Source organism: Eurosta solidaginis, chromosome 2 (assembly GCF_040869045.1).
Source record: "Eurosta solidaginis isolate ZX-2024a chromosome 2, ASM4086904v1, whole genome shotgun sequence".
Lineage (NCBI taxonomy): Eukaryota > Metazoa > Arthropoda > Insecta > Diptera > Tephritidae > Eurosta > Eurosta solidaginis.
The window spans coordinates 58,953,574-58,978,398 of record NC_090320.1 but is presented as its reverse complement, the minus strand read 5'-3'; the positions used below and the strand labels follow the sequence as shown (position 1 = coordinate 58,978,398).

Below are 24,825 nucleotides of genomic sequence, written 5' to 3'. Positions count from 1 at the left end.
CAGTTTTTCATACGAAAAAAAATTTTTTTTTAGTCCACAGGTTTCGAAGATATCGCTAACGCATCTCAAAAAAACCAAGAACACAGCAATTTGGAAGCACTAAAAGTACTTTTCCTATAACTACAAATGATGAAATTGATTGTAGTGAAATTAATTTTTTTGTAGTTTTTATAGTTACTCCGAAAATATAATACATTGTGCGGAAACCAAGCAATTTAAGCAAATTTGAGTTTTTTCTTTTTGAAATACGTTTTAAATCGTTTGTAGTTTTTCATACGAAAAAACATTTTTTTTGCTCCACAGCGCCGCTTTCGGTTGCCGATACTACATAATCCATAAGCGCCTTTGTACCATTAGCAAAATTGGGAAATTCGAAGACACCCGGTTGGGTATTCCAAACAATGATTTTTGCACAGCAAATGGGTTCTTTCAATAATTCTCTCGATTAAAATTACAAGCATATTAAAGTTTTTGAATGTGCAAGTAAATATTGTTGCTTACAATTCATATGTTCAAAAATAAAACCAACTTCATTTCAGCATACCGCTTCTAACAAAAATTATTCTTACGCTCAAGCAAATGCACCTACATACATATGTATGTATGTTCATATGTAAGCTAAGAAATGTATGAACATGGTAATGTATCTGCTATGACGATCGTAGCGTATAAACAAACTTAGATATATATGCAAACACATACATATATTCTTAAACTAAAGATCAACCAACACCCCCAATTCACCCCACTTCACACCCACCTCATTCATACCAATATATCCTAGCATAAGCTAACATATGTATGTTTGTACATTCACATGTTCAAAAACAAAACAAACTTCTATTCAACCAACCACTTCCAACAAAAATTATTCTTACGCACAAGCATGTGTACAAGTTAGCACCAACTAAGTCAACATTCGAGCTGAAGCTAATGTAAAGAGCTTAGTCAGCAATACGCAAGTTGATGGCTCAAAATACTTAATAATAATTTTGAAGCAAACAGGAAAAGGCCCAGACGCCTGATCAGCAAAAACACAAATATTGTGAACGACATCCGGAATTGAATTGGGAACAACATCCGCCATGCGCCGAACGAAATAATGCTGGCACAGGTAGAATTAAGTTGTATTTAGAACTAATTTACCATTTTTAAGTCAGTCAGTTGTAAGCAGTTGGTCTTACGACCAATAATTAAATTAGTGAATAAATAATAATAAAGGTCTTGAGACCCAAAAAAATTATTTTTTTAGTAACCTTAACAAAGGATACAATAATTGGCGCCCGAGCTAAAAGGCTTGGCTTGGTAAACTTATAGTGTTGGAAAATTCCAAAAGTACCACCAGTATAGCATTAACTTTCAAAAAAAGTGCCACAATACAAAAAATGCCACAATAGAAAGAAAACCGGTAGAAAAAAACTTTCAATAAGTACCACAAATAATAAAGTGCTACGAAAGAAAAACTATTCCAGTCTGTGTTACTAAACGATACCTATAAGAAGAGGCGTGAAAGGGGTAGTGAAAACTTACAAACTTCCCGGACGCCCCAACGATACCAGCCAAGGAGTCACCCCCAGCAACAAGGTATAAGCAAGTGTACCACGAGTACCGCCAGGAAAAGGGAAGAATACACACTTATCGAGATGGAGCTGAAATTAATGTAAGAAAATATTTATATATTTAAGAAAAATATTTAAAACAAAAAATTCAAATCTATTAAATTTTGAAATTTCATCTTAAAAACGCATATTTGAAAAATTTAGAAAGTAATGAGCGAAAAATTTTTTTTAAGGAAAAAGAAAAGTATTGAAAAATAAGTAACTTTCAAAAACATTTACAGTAATTAAAAATTATTAAAAATAAGAGAAGTAAATTACTACATAAAAAATTACAATTACGAAATTCGAATACTTATTGTGAAAATCACTCAAAAATTTAAATAATTTAGAATTTAATAACTTAGATATTTCATTTTAAAAGTGAAAGTGCGGAAATAAAATAAAAAAAAGAAAAAATTTAGGAAAATCCCTTTCAAGACAATCTTATTTTGTTTGTGATTTAAGAAGTCCAGGAAATCAAATCCCTTACCGAAAGGAAAAAAAATCAAAAATTCCTTACAATGTCAAACCCAAACAATTTGATTAGACCCTCAATGCTTGGAGCTAACCCTCCTGCTACACCACCAGCACCGCCAAGCGCTAATAACCAAATTTCACCAGACTTGCCAATATGATAATAAGCATGATATCCCTAGCCATAGAGGCAAGCGTGCCTAATATAGTACAGAGTGTCCTTAACAACACAACAAATCCTATCATAACTGATCAAACTATAGACGCCCGATTCCAAAATAATATGAGTGAAATGGATAAGATTCCAGATGTTGTACGTTCATTAAGGGAATTCTCAGGAAATGCCTCAGAGTTTAGCTCCTGGAAAAAGAGTGTTGAAAAAATTTTGAGAATTTATGAACCCTCAAAGGGCACACCTAGATATTTCGGCATTTTGAATGTCATTAGGAATAAGATAATTGGAAAGGCAGACATAGCTTTAGAATCGTACAACACCCCTTTAGATTAGACAGCAATTTCTCGCTGTCTAACTACCCACTACGCCGACAAACGAGACATAGGCACTTTAGAGTACCAAATGACATGTCTCATACAAGGACGAATGTCCATTAATGAGTTCTACCAGAAGGTATACGGACACCTATCACTACTTTTAAATAAAATAGGCTGTATGGAGATAGGTGAAGAAGCAGTTCACCTGTTAACTGAGAATTACCGAGCTAAGGCCCTCGACACCTTCGTCAGAGGACTTTCGGGTGATCTCCCCAGGTTACTTGGCATAAAGGAACCAAAGAGTTTGCCAGAAGCCTTACACCTTTGCCTGAAGCTCGAAAACCAAAACTTCAGGACATACCACGCGAACAACCAGATGTCTAACTCCCGTCAACAAAGCTTTAATTCTCCGAATCCACGACAGCAGCACTTCACGGTAAAATACCCCCAGCCGCAATCTTGCGAACAACTCCAACCACAATCAAGGTTTTATCCCGAACTAGCACACCTACCTCGACCCATATCAAATCCCATTCCACAAAACTATCATCAACAAAATTTGAATCCTCCCAACTATCAGCTATACGCCAACCAAAACCCAAACCAGGTAAATAGATACCAACCACAAAACCCTTTTAACCAACAACACCACGCTCCTCCAAGACCACCTAAACCACCTCAACCCATGGACGTAGACGCGTCAGGACAAGAGCGGTAAATTATATGAACCACCCTAAAGCTCAAGAAATGGGCAAACGGCCACCTAATACATCAATGATAAACCATCCCCCTATCAAAGTTCAAAGGAACTTTCACATAAACACCGACGGAGCGACGGATAGCCAACACTACCATAACCAAGACTACCATGACCAATACTACCAAGACCAATACTACGAAGATCCAAACGACCACAATCAGAACACAACCTTTAACAACGAAAAGGAAGAACCGCAGGATCTGAGTGATGTACATTTTTTAGATTGTACAGCTCTTTGTTACCCTACTTTAGATGCAGGACGAAGAGCGGCGAAATTTTAAACATTTTAGTGGACACTGGAAAAAATTATATCCAGTCCAGCTTAGTAACAAAATCAATAGAAAACGACAACCCCTTTTTTGCAAATTCTGTCGGGGGGAAAAAACAAGATTACCCACCACACATATCTCAACCTCTTCAACTTAGAAAACTACAAGTTTAAATTCTTCTTGCTACCCACTCTCAAAACCTTTCATGCAATACTAGGCAATGACAGCCTAAAGGAACTCTCAGCGGTCATACATACAAAAGAAAATTTTATGGTTATAGCAAACATAAAAAAAATCTTTTTAAGACAATACAGTGTACAAAATGTTAACACAATACAAATTCGGGACCAACACATGACCACGGAAGAAAAAAACGAAATTAGACAATTAGCACAGAAACACCGTAATTTATTTTCAGAGCCAAACGAAAAATTAACTTATACAACAAAAGTAGTTGCCGAAATTCGCACAAATTCTGACACACCAATATACTCAAAATCATACCCATATCCCATGAGCCTTAAGCAGGAAGTTGAAACTCAGGTAAACAAACTGCTAGAGGACGGAATAATACGCAAATCAAGATCCCCATACAACTCACCCGTCTGGGTCGTGCCTAAAAAGGACGATGCCTCAGGGGAAAAAAAATTTCGAATTGTCATTGATTACAGGAAACTTAATCAAGTAACGATCGCAGATAGGTATCCAATACCCGAGATAAACGAGGTACTTCTTCAATTAGGAAAGAATGGAATTTTCTCAGTGATTGACTTAAAAAGCGGTTTCCATCAAATACCTCTTAAGGAATCTGACGTGGAAAAAACTGCTTTTTCAGTGAACAACGGAAAATATGAGTTCACGAGACTTCCTTTTGGCTTAAAGAACGCCCCTGCCATCTTTCAACGGACACTGGACGACATACTTAGGGAACACATAGGTAGAATTTGCTATGTATACATAGACGATATAACTATATTTAGCGAGGACGAAAAAACGCACGCTGAACATATCGACACAATTTTCGAAACTCTGAACAAGGCAAACATGAAAGTCCAGATTGACAAATGCGACTTTTTCAAAAAGAAAGTCGAATTCCTGGGATTTGTCGTCTCTTCTGACGGAATCTCTACAAACCCAGCCAAAGTACAATCAATAACAGATTTCCCCTACCCCAAAACAATTAAGGACTTACGCTCATTCTTGGGTTTATCCGGATATTATAGAAGATTCATCCAAGATTATGCGAAATTAGCAAAACCACTGACACCCCTACTTCGAGGAGAGGAAGGAAGAATGTCTTAAAGCAGTTCAAGGAAAATTCTAATAAATTTGAATGAAAAAGCAAAAGAAGCATTCAATAAAATTAAAGCCACCCTCACATCCAAAGATGTTATCCTACAATACCCCGATTACAGTAAAGGTTTCGACTTAACTACAGATGCCTCACAATATGCCATAGGCGCAGTTTTGGAACAGAATGACAAACCGATCACATTTATTTCAAGAACATTAAACAAAGCTGAAGAAAATTATGCAGTAAATGAAAAGGAAATGCTTGCAATAATTTTGGCTTTAAATTCCTTCAGAAATTACCTATACGGCACAGCGAAAGTTATTATACACACTGACCATCAGCCACTCACCTATGCCTTAAGCAATAAGAACACTAACTCTAAATTGAAGCGATGGAAAGCAATACTAGAGGAATATAACTATGAAATACAATATAAACCAGGAGAGGCCAATGTAGTTGCAGATACATTATCAAGGCCATTTGAGGTAAATTCTTTATCAGTCGCGACGCACTGAGACGACAGTTCATCGCAAAACCTAATCCCTGCAGTAGAAGGACCCATAAATGCCTTCAAAAACCAAATTTGAATCTCGCTAGGAGATGAAGACAGCTATCAGTTTAAAATACCATTCCCGACCTATCATAGACACTTAATTTGTAAACCCCAATTTTCAACCGACGATTTAACAGCACTACTAAAACGTTACCTAAATCCTTCAGTTATAAACGGCTTATTTACCTCTGAAGAAATAATTGGAAAAATTCAGGAAATCTATCCCCTTCATTTTTCCAATTACAAAATTCGCTATACCCAAACAAAAGTACAAGATCTAGTAAACGAGGATGTTCAAAATGAGGAAATATTAAAAGAACACACACGAGCACATAGAAATAGGGATGAAAACAAAAAACAACTAATACAAAAATATTACTTCCCAGAAATGACAGCAAGAATAGAAAATATAATTAAACAGTGCAAAGCTTGTAAAGAAAATAAATATGACCGTCACCCTAATAAAACACATCTACTTAAAACCCCAATTCCCCAGTACCCTGGTGAAATAGTTCACATAGATATCTATAATACGGAGAAACGCCTGGTACTAACAGCAGTAGATAAATTTTCTAAATATGCCCAGGTAAGAATAATACAGTCAAAGGCAATAGAAGATATCAGAGAACCTTTGCGACAAATACTCTTCGCATTTGGTGTACCTAAGACAATAGTTATCGACAATGAAAATTCCCTAAACTCACTATCCATACAATTCATGGTAGAAGATCAACTTGGAATTAAAATCTTTAAAACACCTCCATACGCAAGCACAGTTAATGGTCAAGTGGAAAGGTTTCATTCCACCTTATCGCAAATTATGCGCTGCCTCCAAACAGAACGCACCCATCGTTCATTTCAAGAACTATTAGATAGATGCACATATGAATATAATTACTCCATACACTCAGCAACAGAAAAACGACCTATAGAAACATTTTTCGGTAGACGAGTCTCGATAGACCCAGAACAATACGAGAATTCACGGCGAGAAAACATAGAAACCCTTCGGAAAAGACAAGAAAAGGATTTAGAAATCCATAATAAAACACGGAAACCCATTAAGACATACACCCCTGGTGACATAATTTATGTTAGGATTAATAAAAGAATAGGATCAAAACTCACTGCTAGATATAGGAAAAATTGTAGAAGAAGATAAATCTAGTGTAGTAATTACTGAAAAAGGAAGAATAGTACATAAGAGTAACATTAAGACTTAATATGATTTTAGTAAAATAAGAAACTCCCCCTTCAAAATTCTCTCTTACAGACTTCTCGTGCACCTAGTGTACGCGGACTTTAAAATAATGGATTACTCCAACTCTCAAATTGCAACATTTAATACGGGACAAACCAAAATTCAAACAGGAACTTAAAAAATTATACATAAAATAGATCTGGACGTATGCCAAAAGACACTAAATGAACTTAGTCATAACATTAGGTCACAAATCAACGAAGGAAACCCCCTCTTGCACATTCTCAATAATGAATTAAGATAAATGCAAGATTATTTGAATAGACTTAAACCAAGGAAATTTAAAAGAGCAATTAATGAACTAGGAACCATCTGGAAGTGGATCGCAGGACATCCCGACCACGACGACCAAGTCATCTTAGAAAATGAAATAAATAATATAGTTGAAAATAATAACCAGCAAGTGGTAATTAATAAAGTAATTTTTGATAAAATAAATGAAATTAGAGCAATTTCTAATAAAATCGCGAAATCCATACAAACGGATGAACACACTCAACATAATTTTGCTATTGAAATGAAATATAAGTTAAAAATTATCAAAGAAGAAATAATTAATATAGACTATGCGATACATTGGGCTAAGGCCGGCGTAGTCAACTCCTATATATTTTCAAATGAAGAAATTATGTTAATTAAGTCAATATACGAAAAAAACAATTTTACCCTAAGTAGTATAGAAGAATCACTAGAAATCGCAAGCGTAAAAATTGCAACAAACGATAAAATGTTATTTTACATAATAGGATTACCAATAACAAATGAAGACATTTGTGAGTCAATTTTGATAAAACCTATAAAGATAGGAAAATTTATTAATAAAGTCCCTTACGAGGACATTGTAACATGTAATAATAACTTAGTATATGGAATTGAATCTAAATGTAAAGAAAATAATAATGTAAGAATATGTAACCGTAAGGATATAGTAGACATTAGCAACACTACCTGTGTCCCACCTCTACTGAGAAGCAAGCCAGCTGAATGCGTTTTTGTTAATAATCAGCACATCCCAACCGTAGAAAGCATCACTCCTGGCATCCTACTACTAAATCAATACAACGGCACCATAGATATCGACAACCAAAAAGTAAACCTGACAGGGTCATACGCAATACAGTACCATAATTCCACAGTTCGTATCAATAAACAGATATATTATTTTAACGAACTACTAACCAGCAAACCACTACCTGCAATTCTCCAGTCAAATGTCCCATCAAAGCAAGAAGAGAAATTCTAAGTTTGGAAATGATGAAGGAACTCCATATAAATAACACAAATCGTATAAATTCATTGCGCACAAAACACAAAGCAGCCATAATCACAAATTTTTCTCTAACAATCATGATAATAATCTGCCTAGGAGGACTCATATTCGCACCAGTAATAAGAAGACATTTTACAAAGGAACCAGAAGAGCTATCAAGCTACAAATTAAGCATCCAGGTAAACGATAACAAGGAACCTGTAGCATCCGAAATCCCTACCTTAACAAACGAGGACGTTCGTTTTTGGGGTGGAGGAGTTAGCACCAACTAAGTCTACATTCGAGCTGACGCTAATGTAAAGAGCTTAGTCAGCAATACGCAAGTTGATGGCTCAAAATACTTAATAATAATTTTGAAGCAAACAGGAAAAGGCCCAGACGCCTGATCAGCAAAAACACAAATATTGTGAACGACATCCGGAATTGAATTGGGAACAACATCCTCCACGCGCCGAACGAAATAGTGCTGGCACAGGTAGAATTAAGTTATATTTAGAACTAATTTACCATTTTTAAGTCAGTCAGTTATAAGCAGTTAGTTGTAAACGTTTAGTTTTAATTAGTGAGTAACAAAGTAAGGTCTTACGACCAATAATTAAATTAGTGAATAAATAATAATAAAGGTCTTGAGACCCAAAAAAATTATTTTTTTAGTAACGTTAACAAAGGATACAATAATTTACATACATACATATGTATGTTCAAATGTAAATCACAAAATCCTGAAAACTAGCTTCCTCTTTTTCATTCATAATGCCTCTTCTTAAGTTGTTCAAATTGGTGATGCAATTTGGGAACATGGCATTTGATAAAATCGTCAAAAGAAAAATGTTTCTGATTTTATAAATTCCAACTTCGATGCATATTGAGGGCTTTCATTATAACGCGCATAACTACTTCCATAACTCGGCACTTTTCCTATGAAATAATACCAAACTATTTATACGCCCTAATCGAAGTAATAATATAGTAGTAAAAAAATGCAAATAAAGATGCGCAGATATTGCCCAATAAATGCCCCGTAACGTATTAGCAATATAATCTAAAAATTTTCATGCATTGTTCATATACATTTTTATACTCAGTTGAACAGAGCTCACAGAGTATATTAAGTTTGATTGCATAACGGTTGGTTGTACAGGTATAAAGGAATCGAGATAGGTATAGACTTCCATATATCAAAATCATGAGTATCGAAAAAAATTCGATTGAGCCATGTCCGTCTGTCCGTCCGTCCGTCCGTCCGTCCGTCCGTTAACACGATAACTTGAGTAAATTTTGAGGTATCTTGATGAAATTTGGTATGTAGGTTCCTGGGAACTTATCTCAGATCGCTATTTAAAATGAACGATATCGGAAAATAACCACGCCCACTTTTTCGATATCGAAAATTTCGAAAAATCGAAAAAGTTCTATAATTCGCATTAAGCGATGAAACTTGGTAGGTAAGTTGAGCTTACGTCGCAGAATAGAAAACTAGTAAAATTTTGGACAATGGGCGTGGCACCGCCCACTTTTAAATGAAGGTAATTTAGAAGTTTTGCAAGCTGTAATTTGGCAGTCGTTAAAGATATCATGATGAAATATGGCAGGAACGTTTCTCTTATTACTTTATGTCTGCTTAATAAAAATTAGCAAAATCGGAGAACGACCACGCCCACTTTTAAAAATTTTTTTTTTAAATTCAAATTTTAAAAGAAAAGTTAATATCTTTACAGCATATAAGTAAATTATGCCAACATTCAACTCCAGTAATGAAATGGTGCAACAAAATACAAAAATAAAAGAAAATTTTAAAATGGGCGTGGCTCCGCCCTTTTTCATTTGATTTGTCTAGGATGCTTTTAATGCCATAAGTCGAACAAAATTAACCAATCCTTGTGAAATTTGGTAGAGGCTTAGCTCCTAGGACGATAACTGTTTTCTGTGAAAAAGGGCGAAATCGGTTGAAGCCACGCCCAGTTTTTATACACAGTCGACCGTCTGTCCTTCCGCTCGGCCGTTAACACGATAACTTGAGAAAAATCGATATATCTTTACTAAACTCAGTTCACGTACTTATCTGAACGTACTTTATCTTGGTGTAAAAAATGAACGAGATCCGACTATGACCACGCCCACTTTTTCGATATCGAAAATTACGAAAAATTAAAAAAATGCCATAATTATATACCAAATACGAAAAAAGGAATGAAACATGGTAATTGTATTGCTCTATTGACGCAAAATATAACTTTAGAAAAAAACTTGGTAAAATGGGTGTGACACCTACCATATTAAGTAGAAGAAAATTAAAAAGTTTTGCAGGGCGAAATCAAAAGCCCTTGGAATCTTGGAAGGAATATTGTACGTGGTGTAAGATATATAAATAAATTAGCGGTACCCGACAGATGATGTTCTGGATCACCCTGGTCCACATTTTGGTAGATATCTCGAAAACGCCTTCACATATACAACTAAGGGCCACTCCCTTTTAAAACCCTCATTAATACCTTTAGTTTGATACCCATATCGTACAAACACATTCTAGAGTCACCCCTTGTCCACGTTTATGGCGATATCTCGAAAAGGCGTCCACATATATAACTAAGGCCCACTCCTTTTTAAAATACTCATTAACACCTTTCATTTGATACCCATATCGTACAAACAAATTCTAGAGTCACCCCTGGTCCACCTTCATGTCGATATCTCGAAAAGGCGTCCACCTATAGAACTAAGGCCCACGCCTTTTTAAAATACTTATTAACACCTTTCATTTGATACCCATATCGTACAAAAAAATTCTAGAGTCACCCCAGGCCCACCTTTATGGCGATATCTCGAAAAGGCATCCACCTATAGTACTAAGGCCCACTCTCTTTTAAAACCCTCATTAATACCTTTCATTTGATACCCATATCGTATAAACAAATTCTAGAGTCACCCCTGGTCCACCTTTATGTCGATATGTCGAAAAGGCGTCCACCTATAGATCTAAGGACCACGCCCTTTTAAAATACTCATTAACACCTTTCATTTGATACCCATATCGTACAAACAAATTCTAGAGTCACCCCTGGTCTACCTTTATGGCGATATCTCGAAAAGGCGTCCACCTATAGAACTAAGGCCCACACCCTTTTAAAATACTCATTAACACCTTTCATTTGATACCCATATCGTACAAAAAAATTCTAGAGTCACCCCTGGCCCACCTTTATGGCGATATCTCGAAAAGGCATCCACCTATAGTACTAAGGCCCACTCCCTTTTAAAATACTCATTAACACCTTTCATTTGATACCCATATCGTATAAACAAATTCTAGATTCCCCCCTGGTCCACCTTTATGTCGATATCTCGAAAAGGCGTCCACCTATAGAACTAAGGACCACGCCCTTTTAAAATACTCATTAACACCTTTCATTTGATACCCATATCGTACAAACAAATTCTGGAGTCACCCTTGGTCCACCTTCATGTCGATATCTCGAAAAGGCGTCCACCTATAGAACTAAGGCCCACGCCTTTTTAAAATACTTATTAACACCTTTCATTTGATACCCATATCGTACAAAAAAATCTTAGAGTCACCCATGGCCCACCTTTATGGCGATATCTCGAAAAGGCATCCACCTATAGTACTAAGGCCCACTCCCTTTTAAAATACTCATTAACACCTTTCATTTGATACCCATATCGTATAAACAAATTCTAGTGTCACCCCTGGTCCACCTTTATGTCGATATCTCGAAAAGGCGTCCACCTATAGAACTAAGGACCACGCCCTTTTAAAATACTCATTAACACCTTTCATTTGATACCCATATCGTACAAACAAATTCTGGAGTCACCCTTGGTCCACCTTCATGTCGATATCTCGAAAAGGCGTCCACCTATAGAACTAAGGCCCACGCCTTTTTAAAATACTTATTAACACCTTTCATTTGATACCCATATCGTACAAAAAAATCTTAGAGTCACCCATGGCCCACCTTTATGGCGATATCTCGAAAAGGCATCCACCTATAGTACTAAGGCCCACTCCCTTTTAAAATACTCATTAACACCTTTCATTTGATACCCATATCGTATAAACAAATTCTAGTGTCACCCCTGGTCCACCTTTATGTCGATATCTCGAAAAGGCGTCCACCTATAGAACTAAGGACCACGCCCTTTTAAAATACTCATTAACACCTTTCATTTGATACCCATATCGTACAAACAAATTCTGGAGTCACCCTTGGTCCACCTTCATGTCGATATCTCGAAAAGGCGTCCACCTATAGAACTAAGGCCCACGCCTTTTTAAAATACTTATTAACACCTTTCATTTGATACCCATATCGTACAAAAAAATCTTAGAGTCACCCATGGCCCACCTTTATGGCGATATCTCGAAAAGGCATCCACCTATAGTACTAAGGCCCACTCCCTTTTAAAATACTCATTAACACCTTTCATTTGATACCCATATCGTATAAACAAATTCTAGTGTCACCCCTGGTCCACCTTTATGTCGATATCTCGAAAAGGCGTCCACCTATAGATCTAAGGACCACGCCCTTTTAAAATACTCATTAACACCTTTCATTTGATACCCATATCGTACAAACAAATTCTAGAGTCACCCCTGGTCTACCTTTATGGCGATATCTCGAAAAGGCGTCCACCTATAGAACTAAGGCCCACACCCTTTTAAAATACTCATTAACACCTTTCATTTGATACCCATATCGTACAAAAAAATTCTAGAGTCACCCCTGGCCCACCTTTATGGCGATATCTCGAAAAGGCATCCACCTATAGTACTAAGGCCCACTCCCTTTTAAAATACTCATTAACACCTTTCATTTGATACCCATATCGTATAAACAAATTCTAGATTCCCCCCTGGTCCACCTTTATGTCGATATCTCGAAAAGGCGTCCACCTATAGAACTAAGGACCACGCCCTTTTAAAATACTCATTAACACCTTTCATTTGATACCCATATCGTACAAACAAATTCTGGAGTCACCCTTGGTCCACCTTCATGTCGATATCTCGAAAAGGCGTCCACCTATAGAACTAAGGCCCACGCCTTTTTAAAATACTTATTAACACCTTTCATTTGATACCCATATCGTACAAAAAAATCTTAGAGTCACCCATGGCCCACCTTTATGGCGATATCTCGAAAAGGCATCCACCTATAGTACTAAGGCCCACTCCCTTTTAAAATACTCATTAACACCTTTCATTTGATACCCATATCGTATAAACAAATTCTAGTGTCACCCCTGGTCCACCTTTATGTCGATATCTCGAAAAGGCGTCCACCTATAGAACTAAGCACCACGCCCTTTTAAAATACTCATTAACACCTTTCATTTGATACCCATATCGTACAAACAAATTCTAGAGTCACCCCTGGTCCACCTTTATGGCGATATCTCGAAAAGGCATCCACCTATAGTACTAAGGCCCACTCCCTTTTAAAACCCTCATTAATACCTTTCATTTGATACCCATATCGTACAAACAAATTCTAGAGTCATCCCTGGTCTACCTTTATGGCGATATCTCGAAAAGGCGTCCACCTATAGATCTAAGGACCACGCCCTTTTAAAATACTCATTAACACCTTTCATTTGATACCCATATCGTACAAACAAATTCTAGAGTCACCCCTGGTCTACCTTTATGGCGATATCTCGAAAAGGCGTCCACCTATAGAACTAAGGCCCACACCCTTTTAAAATACTCATTAACACCTTTCATTTGATACCCATATCGTACAAACAAATTCTAGAGTCATCCCTGGTCCACCTTTATGGCGATATCTCGAAAAGACGTCCACCTATAGAACTAAGGCCCACACCCTTTTAAAATACTCATTAGCACCTTTCATTTCATACCCATATCGTACAAACAAATTCTAGAGTCACCCCTGGTCCACCTTCATGTCGATATCTCGAAAAGGCGTACATCTATAGAACTTAGGCCCACGCTCTTTTAAAATACTCTTTAATACCTTTTATTTGACACCCATATCGTACAAAATAAATTCTAGAGTCACCCCTGGTCCACCTTTATGTCGATATCTCGAAAAGGCGTCCACCTATAGAACTAAGGACCACGCCCTTTTAAAATACTCATTAACACCTTTCATTTGATACCCATATCGTACAAACAAATTCTAGAGTCACCCCTGGTCCACCTTTATGGCGATATCTCGAAAAGGCGTCCACCTATAGAACTAAGGCCCACACCCTTTTAAAATACTCATTAACACCTTTCATTTGATACCCATATCGTACAAAAAAATTCTAGAGTCACCCCTGGCCCACCTTTATTTCGATATCTCGAAAAGGCATCCACCTATAGTACTAAGACCCACTCCCTTTTAAAATATTCATTAACACCTTTCATTTGATACCCATATCGTACAAACAAGTTCTAGAGTCACCCCTGGTCCACCTTTATGGCGATATCTCGAAAAGGCGTCCACAAATAAAACTAAGGCCCACTCCCTTTTAAAATACTCATTAACACCTTTCATTTGATACCCATATCGTACAAACAAATTCTAGAATCACCCCTGGTCTACCTTTATGGAGATATCTCGAAAAGGCGTCCACCTATAGAACTAAGACCCACACCCTTTTAAAATACTCATTAACACCTTTCATTTGATACCCATATCGTACAAACAAATTCTAGTGTCACCCCTGGTCCACCTTTATGGCGATATCTCGAAAAGGCGTCCACCTATAGAACTAAGGCCCACACCCTTTTAAAAAACTCATTAGCACCTTTCATTTGATACCCATATTGTACAAACGCATTCTAGAGTCAACCCAGGTCCACTTTTATAACGATATTCCGAAATGCGTCCACCTATAGAACTTAGGCCCACTCCCTTTTAAAATACTCATTAACACCTTTCATTTGATACCCATATAGTACCATCAAATTCTAGAGTCACCCCTGGTCCATCTTTATGGCGATATCTCGAAAAGGCGTACATCTATAGAACTTAGGCCCGCGCTCTTTTAAAATACTCATTAATACCTTTTATTTGACACCCATATCGTACAAAATAAATTCTAGAGTCACCCCTGGTCCACCTTTATGGCGATATCTCGAAAAGACGTCCACCTATAGAACTTACGCCCACTCCCTTTTAAAATTATCATTAACACATTTCATTTGATACCCATATCGTACAAACAAATTCTCGAGTCAGGCCTGGTCCACCTTTATGGCGATATCCCTAAATGGCGTCCATCTATAGATCTATGGCCCACTTCCTCTTAAAATACTCTTTAATACCTTCCATTTGATACAAATGTCATACAAACACATTCCAGGGTTACCCTAGGTTCCTTTTACAACATGGTGATTTCCCTTACTTTGCCTCCACAGCTCTCAACTGAGTATGTAATGTTCGGTTACACCCGAACTTAGCCTTCCTTACTTGTTGCAAATAATTTTCCAATATGCCGAATTGCCGAGTTGACAGAGCTTATGGAAATTTTAATTTGCTATTTGAAAAACCTGATCTTAAGCGACAATTACCCACCGACGTGTGCCGTACGTACGGACGTTTGTCGTACGAAACACGTTTGGCCGAACTCTCAAGCCCGTAGGAATCAATGTGTGCGTCTGTGTACATGTACATAACATATTTGTGTGTGTATTATGGAAACATCAACTTTTTCCAATTTAATTTTTGATGTTGTAAAAGGCTGGAATTAATATTAAATAAATATAAATAGATTACATATTTATAATCTGCACTTTTACATAATTATTTCGAATTATTTTCAAAATTATTCAAACTTTAATTAGGTGTTTTTGCATAAAACTGCAAACGGTCAAAAATTACCGCAAAAGTTTACTAGGCAACTCTGTCTAGTGAGAGAGCGATCAGCTGACACGTTCATACGGAAAAAATCAAAATTGTTTTGATTTCTACGTTCCGGGATACGTACGTACGGGCGTTGCACGTCGGTGAGTTTTCGTTTACATTGCACACTCATAAGATAGGTCGTGTCAGCTGACACGTTTTTGGTACGTACGTTCGTGAGTAACTGCCGCATTACTCTGTCGAAAAATTGTTCGCGCAGTCAAAAAACCAAGTTTTCAGCAGCTGTGTTGCAATTAATACATAAAAGTCGAGTTTTACCCGTTTCTGGCCCGAATTCGCACTGTGACGTCATATTGTATATGCTGACTTGTTTATCACATGTCAGTACAAAGTAAGAATTTTACACTATTTTCGTAGATAAAAAGTAATAAATGGGAGGGGCGAACTGAATTAAAGTAATTTTGCCAAGAAAAATAACATTATGTCGCAAATGAGCAATAAATTCGTTTATTTTAGTATTAATAATAATTTTCCCGTTTTAGCTGTCATTTGATGAAAGCTACAAACGGCAACACTTTTAACCACCGACGACACATGATTTGGCTCGTGCCTATTGTATTTCGTTGGCTAATTGCTACGAACATTCATATGTATATATATATATGTCTGTATACGCGGATTTACATAAATTCTTTGATCGCTTTAGAACGTAGCAAGCGGCAAGTTTTTTCTTCTTATCTCAAGCCGCTGCCACAGCATCAAAGCGACCAAAGTGTTTAATTATATCTGCCTTGGAATTGATGCTAGTCAAGTGCTCTTTGACTTGGCTTATCAAACTACAAACGATGAAATTAATTGTAGTGAAATTAATTTTTTTGTAGTTTTTATAGTTACTCCGAAAATATAATACATTCTGCGGAAACCAAGCAATTTAAGTAAATTTGGTTTTTTTCTTTTTGAAATACGTTTTAAATCGTTTGTAGTTTTTCATACGAAAAAAAATTTTTTTTTTTTGGTCCACAGGTTTCGGAGATATCGCTAACGCATCTCAAAAAAACCAAGAACGCAGCAATTTGGAATCACTAAAAGTACTTTTCCTATAACTACAAACGATGAAATTGATTGTAGTGAAATAATTTTTCTGTAGTTTTTATAGTTACTCCGAAAATAATAAATATAATACATTGTGCGGAAACCAAACAATTTAAGCAAATTTGGGTTTTTTCTTTTTGAAATACGTAGGAAAAGTACTTTTAGTGCTTCCAAATTGCTGCGTTCTTGGTTTTTTTGAGATGCGTTAGCGATATCTCCGAAACCTGTGGACCAAAAAAAAATTTGTTTTCCTATGAAAAACTACAAACGATTTAAAACGTATTTCAAAAAGAAAAAACCCAAATTTGCTTAAATTGCTTGGTTTCCGCACAATGTATTATATTTTCGGAGTAACTATAAAAACTACAAAAAAATGAATTTCACAACAATCAATTTCATCGTTTGTAGTTATAGGTAAAGTACTTTTAGTGATTCCAAATTGCTGCGTTCTTGGTTTTTTGAGATGCGTTAGCGATATCTCCGAAACCTGTGGACCAAAAAAAAAAAATTTTTTCGTATGAAAAACTACAAACGATTTAAAACGTATTTCAAAAAGAAAAAAACCAAATTTACTTAAATTGCTTGGTTTCCGCAGAACGTATTATATTTTCGGAGTAACTATAAAAACTACAAAAAAATTTATTTCACTACAATTAATTTCATCGTTTGTAGTTATAGAAATCACAAAAAAAATTTGTATTTTTTCAAAGCGGGTTCCAGCGTGATGCAGCTCTACTTTGGTGTGTTTATTTTTCTTTGCTTTGCCTTTCGGTTTATTAACAATCCTATTTTCACTTTGTGAGGCTTGTGCATATGTATGTAATTTTTTTGTTTACATTTGTGTTGTTGTTTAGGCTGGTACCCACCAAAACTTCATTTAATTTTTCGCTATTATTTTCTATTGTTTGTGATAACTCAGACAGAATATCTTTTCTCATTTGATTAATTTTAATTTCCACATTATGTTCAAGCAGTGAATTGAAATCAGTCATCAGACTAACTTTCAACTGCTGTATTTTGTGAAATAATGCTTCTTCAATTATATCCTTCATTTCTGTTTTTCCTAGTCTCTTTTGATCACAACTTTTATCAAATGTTTTATTTCAATAAATTTGGTATTAGTATCACATACCGAGCATTGATTGCAAAACCACTTTAAATTTGCATTTTGAATCAATAGTTTAATTTCTGTTCTTTTCATGTTACTGCATTGTATGCAGAAAAAGTTCCACATCCACCCGATCATGAAATCGCATCGTCTATTTGCACCAGTTTTACCAAGCATTCTTTGCATTCAGACGGCGGCATTTTGCCTAATCCGCAACCAATTTTTCATAAAAATTTGTTTACAAAGTCACTGTCTTCACAAATTCCAATTTGGATTTTATATTTTTTGCTCATCAACGAGTTTATTTAACAATTCAGATTAAAAATTAAAAGCCCGATTGCGCAAGAAAATAAAAACTGACACGGATCAAATAAAAACACGTCCGTCTTCTTTCACTTCTTCTTTATTTCTTTTGAACGGTTGACTCTAGAATTTGTTTGTACGATATGGGTATCAAATGAAAGGTGTTAATGAGTATTTTAAAAGGGAGTGGGCCTTAGTTCTATAGTTGGACGCCTTTTCGAGATATCGCCATAAAGGTGGACCAGGGGTGACTCTAGAATGTGTTTGTACGCCATGGGTATCAAATTAAAGGTATTAATGAGGGGTTTAAAAGGGAGTGGTGGTAGTTGTATAGGTTGTAGCGTTTTCGAGATATCGGCATAAATGTGGACCAGGGGTGACTCTAGAATGCGTTTGTACAATATGGGTATCAAACGAAACGTGTTAATGAGTATTTTAAAAGGGCGTGGGGCTTAGTTCTGTAGGTGGACGCCTTTTCGAGATATCGCCATAAAGGTGGACCAGGGGTGACTCTAGAATGTGTTTGTACGATATGGGTATCAAATAAAAGGTATTAATGAGGGTTTTAAAAGGGAATGGTGGTAGTTGTATAGGTTGTCGCGTTTTCAAGATATCGGCATAAAGGTGGACCAGGGGTGACTCTAGAATGCGTTTGTACAATATGGGTATCAAACGAAACGTGTTAATGAGTATTACAAAAGGGCGTGGGGTTTAGTTCTATAGGTGGACGCCTTTTCGAGATATCGGCATAAATGTGGACCAGGGGTGGCTCTAGAATGCGTTTGTACAATATGGGTATCAAACGAAACGTGTTAATGAGTATTTTAAAAGGGCGTGGGGCTTAGTTCTGTAGGTGGACGCCTTTTCGAGATATCGCCATAAAGGTGGACCAGGGGTGACTCTAGAATGTGTTTGTACGATATGGGTATCAAATAAAAGGTATTAATCAGGGTTTTAAAAGGGAATGGTGGTAGTTGTATAGGTTGTCGCGTTTTCAAGATATCGGCATAAAGGTGGACCAGGGTTGACTCTAGAATGCGTTTGTACAATATGGGTATCAAACGAAAGGTGTTAATGAGTATTTTAAAAGGGCGTGGGGCTTAGTTCTGTAGGTGGACGCCCTTTCGAGATATCGCCATAAAGGTGGACCAGTGGTGACCCTAGAATTTGTTTGTACGATATGGGTATCAAATGAAAGGGGTTAATGAACATTGTGGCAACCGGCTCAGACATAATTGGGGTGGCAACCCAACATACGAAAGAACAAACCAAAAGCAATCACCAATAATGGAAATGCAAGTGCACTTAATGGCTTACTAAAAAGTTACGATATACTCGAAGAGCGAATCGATCAACATACCGGTGAAGACGTGCAATATCATTTTACCTTAATACATTTTAATTTGTAATATTTAATATATATAAGTTCCATAGTTTTTCTGTGTAACATAAAAGTTACGTTAATTAAAGTTTTACTAAAATTAAACGGGTTTGACTACAGTAATAACCACAAACATTTTAAAAGGGAGTGGGCCTTAGTTCTATAGGTGGACGCCTTTTCGAGATATCGCCATAAAGGTGGACCAGGGGTGACTCTAAAACGCGTTTTTACGACATGGGTATAAAATTAAAGGTATTAATGAGGGGTTTAAAAGGGAGTGGTGGTAGTTGTATAGGTTGTCGCGTTTTCGAGATATCGGCATAAAGGTAGACCAGGGGTGACTCTAGAATGCGTTTGTACAATATGGGTATCAAACGAAACGTGTTAATGAGTATTACAAAAGGGCGTGGGGTTTAGTTCTATAGGTGGACGCCTTTTCGAGATATCGGCATAAATGTGGACCAGGGGTGGCTCTAGAATGCGTTTGTACAATATGGGTATCAAACGAAACGTGTTAATGAGTATTACAAAAGGGCGTGGGGTTTAGTTCTATAGGTGGACGCCTTTTCGAGATATCGCCATAAAGGTGGACCAGGGGTGACTCTAGAATGTGTTTGTACGACATGGGTATCAAATTAAAGGTATTAATGAGGGGTTTAAAAGGGAGTGGTGGTAGTTGTATAGGTTGTCGCGTTTTCGAGATATCGGCATAAATGTGGACCAGGGGTGGCTCTAGAATGCGTTTGTACAATATGGGTATCAAACGAAACGTGTTAATGAGTATTTTAAAAGGGAGTGGGGCTTAGTTCTGTAGGTGGACGCCTTTTCGAGATATCGCCATAAAGGTGGACCAGGGGTGACTCTAGAATGTGTTTGTACGATATGCGTATCAAATTAAAGGTATTAATGAGGGTTTTAAAAGGGAGTGGTGGTAGCTGTATAGGTTGTCGCGTTTTCGAGATATCGGCATAAAGGTGGACCAGGGGTGACTCTAGAATGCGTTGGTACAATATGGGTATCAAACGAAAGGTGTTAATGAGTATTTTAAAAGGGCGTGGGGCTTAGTTCTATAGGTGGATGCCTTTTCGAGATATCGCCATAAAGGTGGACCAGGGGTGACTCTAGAATGTGTTTGTACAATATGGCTATCAAACGAAAGGTGTTAATGAGTATTTTAAAAGGGAGTGATCCTTAGTTCCATAGGTGGGCGCCTTTTCGAGATATCGCCATAAAGGTGGACCAGGGTGACTCTAGAATTTGTTTGTACGATATGGGTATCAAATGACAGCTGTTAATGAGTATTTTAAAAGGGAGTGGGCCTTAGTTGTATAGGTGGACGCCTTTTCGAGATATGGCGATAGAGGTGGACCAGGGGTGACGCTAGAATGTGTTTGTATGACATGGGTATAAATGGAAGGTTTTAAAGAATATTTAAAAGGGAGTGGGCATAGTTCTATAGGTGGACGCCTTTTCGAGATATCGCCACAAAGGTGGACCAGGGGTGACTCTAGAATGTGTTTGTACGATATGGGTATCAAACGAAAGGTGTTAATGAGTATTTTAAAAGGGAGTGATCCTTAGTTCCATAGGTGGGCGCCTTTTCGAGATATCGCCATAAAGGTGGACCAGGGTGACTCTAGAATTTGTTTGTACGATATGGGTATCAAATGACAGCTGTTAATGAGTATTTTAAAAGGGAGTGGGCCTTAGTTGTATAGGTGGACGCCTTTTCGAGATATGGCGATAGAGGTGGACCAGGGGTGACGCTAGAATGTGTTTGTATGACATGGGTATAAATGGAAGGTTTTAAAGAATATTTAAAAGGGAGTGGGCATAGTTCTATAGGTGGACGCCTTTTCGAGATATCGCCACAAAGGTGGACCAGGGGTGACTCTAGAATGTGTTTGTACGATATGGGTATCAAACGAAAGGTGTTAATGAGTATTTTAAAAGGGAGTGGTGGTAGTTGTATATTAAACGAAACCAAAAAACTTCCCAAAAACGTCTTTGATTTTAGGTCAAAATGGCAACCGGCATCATGGCGTGCATAGTCAGTATATTACCCACTATCTATATATTAATACGCTAATAAAATTTCCATACAATCAATTGACAGTCTGTTTCGCATACTTAGCATACGTAAAATCATATAAAAGTTATATGAATCGATTCGTATTGATCAGCCGCAGTGCATAGGCCTATTTTTTTTTAACAAATATTACTCTATTTGTTTATAATTAATAGAAAAATTTTTTTGTAAATTCGAACAATTCATACAAATATCGTAAGTCATTTTCGTGTACAAGCGCGCCATCTTTGGGAACAATTATCTAAGTTTTCTAATGTGAATTTCAAATTTTATGTATACTCGCTAAATTCGAAAGCACAAATGTTTCACCTACATACAAATATGGTTCCCCATTGTAGCCGCTTACCTATAATAGTCTCTACCAAAATCCTAAAAAATTGTATGGTTACCCATTGTTGCCGCTTACCTATAATAGTCTCTACCAAAATCCTTAAAAATTGTTCCAAAATAATTTGTAGCGTACCAAAAAATCTTAAATAGAATTAATTTTTGACCGCCCATTTTTTGTGGCAAATTTCACTTAAACGTAAATACATAAGTCTTTATTTAACAGATTCTTTGTTTTTTATTTTAGTTGTTTTCAAAAAAACATGAAATCACAAATAATGAGTTAACTTTAGTTGAAACTAACTAATTTATTTATAACAATTAATGGCAAATTTGCCCGAAAATGTTTTTTCATTTGCAGATTTAACCGTCATTTTAGATAAAGTACGTCTTATACTGAACGAAAAAAAGTTACAAAAATATAACATAAAATTTTTTATATTGCCTTTTGTGCTAATTTATTTCAGTTCTTATTTTATTTTATGATATATTCTCTTATTTCAAATTGGTTTATTATTATTTAACTGCAACTTGACTGAATCGGAAAATTTCACGTTGTATATTAAAGAAACCAAAAAACGTCCCAAAAACGTCTTTGATTTTAGGTCAAAACGGCAACCGGCATCATAGCGTGCATATTCAGTATATTACCCACTATCTATATATTAATACGCTCACAAAATTTCCATACAATCAATTGACAGGCTGTTTCGCATACTTAGCATACGTAAAATCATATAAAAGTTATGAGAAACGATTCGTATTGATCAGCCGCAGTGCATAGGCATATTTTTGTTAACAAATATTACTCTATTTGTTTATAATTAATAGAAAAAGTTTTTTGTAAATTCGAACAATTCATACAAATATCGTAAGTCATTTTCGTGCACAAGCGCGCCATCTTTGGGAACAATTATCTAAGTTTTCTAATGCGAATTTCAAAGGCCTAAACCTTTATGCACAAGCGCGCCGTCTTTGGGAACAGTTGTCTAAGTTTTCTAATGTGAATTTCAAATTTTATGTATACTCGCTAAATTCGAAAGCACAAATGCTTCACCTACATACAAACATGGTTCCCCATTGTAGCCACTTACCTATAATAGTCTCTACCATAATCCTAAAAAATTGTTCCAAAATAATTTGTAGCGTACCAAAAAATCTTAAATAGAATTAATTTTTGACCGGCCCATTTTTTGTGGCAAATTTCACTTAAACGTAAATACATAAGTCTTTATTTAACAGATTCTTTGTTTTTTATTTTAGTTGTTTTCAAAAAAACATGAAATCACAAATAATGAGTTAACTTTAGTTGAAACTAACTAATTTTTTTATAACAATTAATGGCAAATTTGCCCGAAAATGTTTTTGCATTTGCAGATTTAATCCTCATTTTAGATAAAGTACGTCTTATACTGAACGAAAAAAAAAGTTACAAAAATATAACATTAAATTTTTTATATTGCCTTTTATGCTAATTTATTTTAGTTCTTATTTTATTTTATTATATATTCTCTTATTTCAAATTGGTTTATTATTATTTAACTGCAACTTGACTGAATCGGAAAATTTCACGTTGTATGTATATTAAACGAAACAAAAAAACGTCCCAAAAACGTCTTTGATTTTAGGTCAAAACGGCAACTGGCATCATAGCGTGCATAGTCAGTATATGTTACGTGACTGACTTGTTGGGGTGGCGAGGAGCGGCGGCAAGCAGGTATGCTTGCGGGCCCAGGCTAGCTCGTCGTCTTGGGCGGGGTATTGCACCACCGACCTCACCCGCAGCCACATGAACAAAAAGAGGGTTCATACCTGCATGTGTAAGGAAAGGAGAGAAAAAGCTGAAAAAGATAGAAATAAACGTGAGGGGCAAAGTTAGAAGGGGAAAGCCTAAGGGACAGAAAAAGCTGGAGGCCTGTCCTGTCAGGTGGAGTCTACCCTCCCTCTGCAGTGCAACTTGTACTGCACCGTGGGCACCGTGCTGACTCCTATCTACTTACAGTGCCCCCAAACCTGACCTGAGTCTGTCCATCCGTCAATAAGTCATTTCCCTATTACTCACCTTCACCTTACCTTACCGCGCGCAAGCGCAGCACCAACACCAAAATTCGACTTAGCCCTGCATTATGAATGTCTTAAAATTTCATCCAAACATAATTCTTATAATTTATTTACAAAATTTTTTTTGGTTTACAAATTACCGACTAACACCCTACTACCAGTTCAATAATTTCAATAAAACTTTAAACTCAAAGTTTACTACAAAATAATTTTCCAAGGGCTTCAAAAGTTTACTCAAAGTAACAATAAAAAAATTGCTCAAACTTAATGCTAACTTTTATTACTGGCGAACATTAAAAATTCATAAGAGTGCAAGAACCAGTGGATACATTCCAAATTCAATTCTATAAAAAATACCTACGGCTAATAGACAAAGTGTCTGGTCTCAAAGAAAAAAATTAAACTTTTAGGGCCACCCTAATGCGGTATTATTAATAGGAGCTAATTCTAATTCTAAAGGTACAAATTCAAATAAAATAAAATAAGAGGGCGAATAAAAAAAATTCAAGTACCCTAATCCCTGACCTACCGCAACCGCTCAAATAAACATAAGATCAATTATGTACACAGCAAAAGTAGGTCAACAAGGAAAAGAATTTATGTGTATATGGAAGTAAATGGTATGTATGTAAGTGCAAATATACGTTTGTGA

The 24,825-nt window shown here is 36.3% G+C and overlaps 1 long non-coding RNA gene across 2 annotated transcripts in view; it reads right to left on the bottom strand.

Moving 5' to 3' along the window:
* The window catches only part of LOC137239816 (uncharacterized), a 201,804-nt gene that overhangs the window by 12,874 nt on the left and 164,105 nt on the right, over positions 1-24,825 (bottom strand). The window contains exon 1 of one of the 2 annotated variants that reach the window (XR_010949490.1): positions 17,771-18,391. The exons of the other annotated variant lie outside the window; for it this stretch is intronic. This is a non-coding gene — a long non-coding RNA (uncharacterized lncRNA). Of the gene's footprint in view, positions 1-17,770; positions 18,392-24,825 lie in introns of those variants that run through there. 2 annotated transcript variants of the gene reach the window in all.